Source organism: Orbicella faveolata, unplaced genomic scaffold (genome assembly GCF_042242905.1).
Source record: "Orbicella faveolata isolate gen_17 unplaced genomic scaffold, um_ofav_v1 contig_2, whole genome shotgun sequence".
Taxonomy (NCBI): domain Eukaryota; kingdom Metazoa; phylum Cnidaria; class Anthozoa; order Scleractinia; family Merulinidae; genus Orbicella; species Orbicella faveolata.
In genome coordinates, this window is record NW_028301547.1 from 32403473 (window position 1) to 32409702 (window position 6230).

The 6230-nt window shown below is 35.9% G+C and overlaps 1 long non-coding RNA gene across 1 annotated transcript; it reads right to left on the reverse strand.

Moving 5' to 3' along the window:
* Positions 1-786: 786 nt before the first annotated feature.
* Positions 787-5986, reverse strand: LOC149112854 (uncharacterized). Its single transcript, XR_016206997.1, has 2 exons — positions 5571-5986; positions 787-2736 (listed from the first exon to the last, which is right to left on the reverse strand). It is a non-coding gene; the product is annotated as an uncharacterized LOC149112854 (long non-coding RNA).
* Positions 5987-6230: the final 244 nt, after the last annotated feature.

Here is a 6230-nt window from a genome sequence, read left to right on the forward strand (position 1 = left end):
AAAGGAGCCCATAAAGAACATGTAAATCGAAAAAGGGATCCTGTAAATAACACGTAAATCAAAAAAGGGAGCCTGTAAATAACATGTAAATCGAAAAAGGGAGCCTGTAAATAACATGTAAATCGAAGGGAGCCTGTAAATAACATGTAAATCGAAAAAGGGAGCCTGTAAATAACATGTAAATCAAAAAAGGGAGCCTGTAAATAACATGTAAATGGAAATGGGGAGCCTGTAAATAACATGGAAATCGAAAAAGGGAGCCTGTAAATAACATGTAAATCGAAGGGAGCCTGTAAATAACATGTAAATCGAAAAAGGGAGCCTGTAAATAACATGTAAATCAAAAAAGGGAGCCTGTAAATAACATGTAAATGGAAATGGGGAGCCTGTAAATAACATGGAAATCGAAAAAGGGAGCCTGTAAATAACATGGAAATCGAAGAAGGGAGCCTGTAAATAACATGTAAATCGAAAAAGGGAGCCTGTAAATAACATGTAAATGGAAAAGGGGAGCCTGTAAATAACATGGAAATCGAAAAAGGGAACCTGTAAATAGCATGTAAATGGAAAAAGGGAGCCTGTAAATAACATGGAAATCGAAAAAGGCAGCCTGTAAATAACCTGTAAATTGAAAAAGGGAGCCTGCAAATAACCTGTAAATTGAAAAAGGGAGCCTGTAAATAACCTGGAAATGGAAAAAGGGAGCCTGTAAATAACATGGAAATCGAAAAAGGAGGCAGAAACCCTGTACGATAAATGACTTGTAAATAATAACTTGAAGAAAAATGCATGGAATGTACTGTTTTATTGTAATCAAATCTGTTGACCTTAATTATAATAGTAGAAAATATGCAAATTTATACAGAATCAGAAATTTATTGCAATCAGAACAAACTCAGTAAAATTCAAATAGTTTTTATATGCCATGAATAAGGTGTACAATGTATACATTGCAACAAATAAAACATGTTTTCTTTTCTATCTATCCATAACAAGACAACTTAAATGTAATTTTGTGCATGGCCAAAATATTTTAAAATACCACGACTGACTCCTTTAACCAAATTCAAGCACTTTTCAAGAAGACTACTAAAATTCAAGACCTTTTCAAGATTGTGCGAAACCATGTCATATTCAGCTCTATTTAATTCATAAATAATAAAATGATTAAGAACTACATGTATACTGTTGTCAGCTACAACTAGTAAAAATTTTGCAATTTAGGTGTATTACTAAATTAAAATTGTTTGCGAATGGATACCTGTCTTAAATATATACTAAATCCACAAAGTCAAATGTAACATAATGATAATACCTTTGTCATAAAATGAATGAATAAACTGTTTTTTCTTACTAAGTAATTAATGTAGGATTAAATTAGCCTTAATAATGAAAAATGGGGGAGGCACGATGGCCTTGTAGTTACATGTAGTGCGCTCAACTCCTAATCGAGCGATCCGGGTTCAAGCTCTAGGCGGGTACATTCTGTTGTGTTGTTGGGCAACACACTTTACTCTCAGTGCCTCTCCACCCAGGTGTATAAGTGGGTAGCAGTGAATTTAATGGTGGGGTAACCCTGCAATGGCTGGCATCTCATCAAGGGGGAGTAGAAATAGTCCTAGTCACTTCCTGCTACAGGTAGTGGGATAAGCTCCAGCCTGTTGGGCCACATGACTCGTATGCAGACTTTACCTTTACCTTATTATGAAAATTACTGCAACATAAGTGTGAAGTATTGATCAACTTTTTTCATAGAGTGAATTGTTCTTTTGAAATAACAGAAACTAGGGAGAAAAAACCTTTACCACAAGATAGAGATTGACATTTTAAATTCATCATAAAAACATTCATGCCAAAGGAATACTACATTGCATAACATAAAACAAGGCTTCTGACATCTTTTAGGCTATGTTTACAAAGTCACAGTTTCCTTCTTTTTCCAAAACTGTACGGAATCCAAACAGTACAAACATTTTGGACCCCTGACAAAACATTCACTGTAAATAATATTCAAAATTTTACTTTTTCTTTTTGTGATAAAAAAAACTGTACTGTAAAAAAAATTCATAGGGGCCTGTTGAAATTGAAAGGCGTATCTAGCACCATAGTTCCCATAACACATAAGTTAATAAATTATTGTTCTGGTACTACGTGTTTGTAAACATAGCCTTTGCTTTTTATGATGAAATCTTATAGCTGCTGTATTGAACAATAAGTATCAACCTAGCAATCTAAGATATTTAAATTTGATGTTAATTCACTAGCACAGGTACAGTGTAAGTGATACTTCAAAGCATTAAAAAATAATGTTTAAAGTGGTTGAATTTATGCCAGAAAGCTGTCAGAGCATATCAAAGTGTTGAAGGTCACCATGTTAGACTGTTATGCACCAGGGGCCCATTTCTCGAAGGTCCCAAAAAGTTTTCGCACCCAGAAAGCCTTACCAAAATCTGAAATCTTATGCTTACAGAGCTGTTTTAATCGCTTATTCTCAATATGAACAGAGGTTTCCTTCACACAAGAAGTTTCAGGCATATACAACTCTTAGTTTTTAGACACAGCTCAATTAAAGATGGCTTTCTGGGCCCGAAAAGTTTCCAGGGCCTTCAAGAAATGGGCCTTGGACCCCTTATAGAGTCATAAGTACTGTAGACTTCTCAGTGGCTGATTTTTTCCTGATCAAGCATCAATGCCAAGGAGTATGCATGTATTGACCGCTCTCAATTTTACTTCATCCTACAAGTAACATAAAACATTTCGTTAAATAAGATAAGTTATGTCTGAATATGAATCAGCAAATTCTGTGTATGATATCAATCAGTGAATTTTACATTGGAGTTATTATTTTGTTTCTTATCATTCCAATTTATACTGTGACCTTTGAAATCGGACTGTAGCCGGTCATGTTGACTGGCCAAAGTAATTTTAGCTTGGTCACGTCTCGTTTCTGACTGGTCAGGATATTTATGCAAAAATCAAGTACATGTAGTGTGAGCCAAATTAAACCCACAAATATAGTCTGTTTGTTCCAGTCACTGCTAGACCGTTTAAAAATTGGCTTAATATTTTTCCAAACGGATTTAACCCCAGTCACTTGAATGGCATTCCTATCGATCTTGAACGCATGACAAACAGCAAGCGAATGGTCTTTAGCCGTTCGAACAGATACATGTATGCATTGGTGTATGTTTTCATTAGAGGTCATAATAAAAAAGATTAAAAACTCTCAGATTTACAGTTGGAGATTTGATTGTTTATTCAAGAATGAACAACGTGACCGTCTCAACATGACATGACTGGTCAACATGACCAGCGAGTGAAGTTTTTGGCCAGTCAAGTCACCATTCTGGCCAGACATTGCCCGTTGACCGGCCATTATTTTGAGCCCTGAATATCCATCAATCAAACAGATCTTACATCTACATCTGTAGCTATTGTGTGACAAAAACTTTGCATCTCTGATTGGAAGGCACTGAATATCAGAGGATGTAGAAGAACTAAACTCAAAATGTGTGGCAGTAAATATTCAATGTTCACTATCTTCTACATTGTAATATTCATGCACAATAAATCAAACTCCTATCAAACAATGTTTAAATAATAAGTCAAGTTATTTGCAGGCACAATTTGATTGTTTCTTACACGCACTTATGCTCTATTGGTGGGCAAAGGTACAGCTGATGTCATAAATGTTTGTTTTTGTTTCTTTGTTATGCATTACAAAGCAGATAGATTCTACGTTGTCACGCATCTGTTCAGTAATAGATCACAGAAGACATCAAAATGTGGTAAGAACATCAGTGACACACGCCTGAAAAATTCACAGATTCTGTGACACACTCTGGTAATGCCTTATGTGAATATTTTTTGTTTTTACCACATTTTGGTGTTATCTGTGATCTACTCAGGGCAGGAAAAAACCAGGTCTGATTTCCTCAGCCAAGTAAATTTTGCTCTTGGGTAAACAAAAATAGAAGTTCAGTGGCCCGGTGGGCAAGTGAAATTACAATGTAGCCTCAGTAGTCTTGTGAGTCTGACTAAAAATGCCAGCTTGATAAACGATAATTTCCAGTCACTCCATTTCAAAACTTAAGACCTAAAGATTCGTTAATTATTAGGTTGAAAGCAAGAATTAGTTAGGAATCTGAGCGTACCTCATTTGCATTTGTCCTCTGATTTCCTTACTGGCCACCACACTGGCAACTAATATTTAAATGGGGGCAAGTGAAAACTGAAATTGACTGGCCCACTGGGCAAGTGACTTACAATTTTTTTTCCTGCCCTGCTACAGATGAATGAACAGATGCATGACACATGAAACCTGCATGTATTTGGTAAGAGCCCAATTTCGGGTCTCTAAAATGCTGTCTGGTCATCCCAGGGTAAGGCAATCGATTGAAATTGATCCATAAATTGATATAAATCAATAAATTGAAATTAATGTAAGTGTTATCAGCGCTATCAATCAATTGAAAGAAATTCATACTCACATGCTAGAGAAGTTTCAAGTTATCAATTTGATTTTACCAAATTTATCAGTCATTAGAGAATCAATTGAAAGTTGGCCTCTCTTTGTTAGTTCACATAAACTGTAGAAAAATTGTGTCCCTCAACACAATGTTTGATTGTAACTTTTTAATGTAGATTTCAAAGGCACTACCAAAGATCCCCAAAACATAGTCCCTGATACATGTATGCCAGCAAAATATTCTGTTTACAAGATACAATGTTATGTTTTTATGCAATTGTATTCATGATTTCATATTTCACTTTATATCTTTTGTTCATTTCTTTCTTATTAAATGTTGCTTAGAAGATACGCTAGTATCAGCAAAATTGATAATGTTTATTGAAAATTTGATCACAATTGATTACTCATGATGAATGCTTTTATTGATTTCTGATATCATTGACTAATTCCTATTGATTGTTATGAAATAATCGATTGACTATACTGTGTCGTCCAAGACAAGTAGATTTTCCTGCCTGGGCAAGTTACTCTTCCTTTTTTTTTTAAGTCCTGTGTAGTTTTCATGACAGTTTGAGGTACATGTATACCTCTTTATAAAGTATCGTAGTGTTTTTTTTGGTGAAAGAAAATTTCACAACATTTAACTTACTATCAGCACCAGTGGGTGCAATGTCTATGTACAGTTGTGTAGCATATTGTAACTTGCATGTAGGTACAACTGTAGACACCTGAGTAACTTCAGAATACTTACAATAGCATAAGAGAAATTTGTCTGCTGAAGATGGCACATTACATTTTAGCTTACTAGCATTCACATCAGAGGGCAACATAACCTTACAAGAGCATGCATCAGAAGGAATCATAAGGTGCATATAAGCCAATAACAAATGTCGCATGCTCTTACTCGGTTATCGAGAACAGATAATAACAGATAATAAAGCCCTTTATGCACAGCAGGTAAACCTCAACAAAGTCGATTCCACAAGCAAAGTAACTTCTCCTTGATAATGACACATTCACAACCAAAGGCAAAATGAATTGTATACGTATCTTGACGTTACTTTACTCTACTCGTTCAATTTATGCAAAACTTGCTTACCTGTTGTTGTTGTTGCCTGTAATCGCTATCTTCAGCTTCTGGGTGACGGAAAATTTTGCCTTGAAACCGTGCACGATGACGAAGCGAAGGTAGGGTGGATTTTGGCCCGCTAAAACAGAGCTCGAGTTCGATGCAAGTTCCAACGAACTGCCAAACATGGCGGGAGAACCGAGAGGACCTGGTACCTAACATGAAGACCGCTGATTCCTGTTTGTTGGTGATCGGGTACTCACAAGGCTGGTATGCTCTTATGAAGGGACTGGGATAACAGTGATGGCAATGAAAGCACAAAACGGTAGAAATCACCAAAAAACAAACAAACAAACAAACAAACAAAAAAACAAAATGTCATTCTGGGTACCGAAAAAAAGTCAGCTATCATTTTCGGAAAGGCGATAAGTCCTAACGTTTTCGGGAAATGGACAAAAAAGCCCTAATAATGTAACGTTTATATGAAATATTTCATATATGAACTGCGGTTATAGATGAAAGTGAAGAATGATCATCGCAGTTAATTTTCCAATTTAAGCAACTGGAAAGAAGAAGCCTGAAAAAAATCAGGACTTCAACGGGATTCGAACCCGTGACCTCCGCGATACCGGTGCGATGCTCTACCAACTGAGCTAGGAAGCCACACATTGGGAGCGAGGTCAATTAATT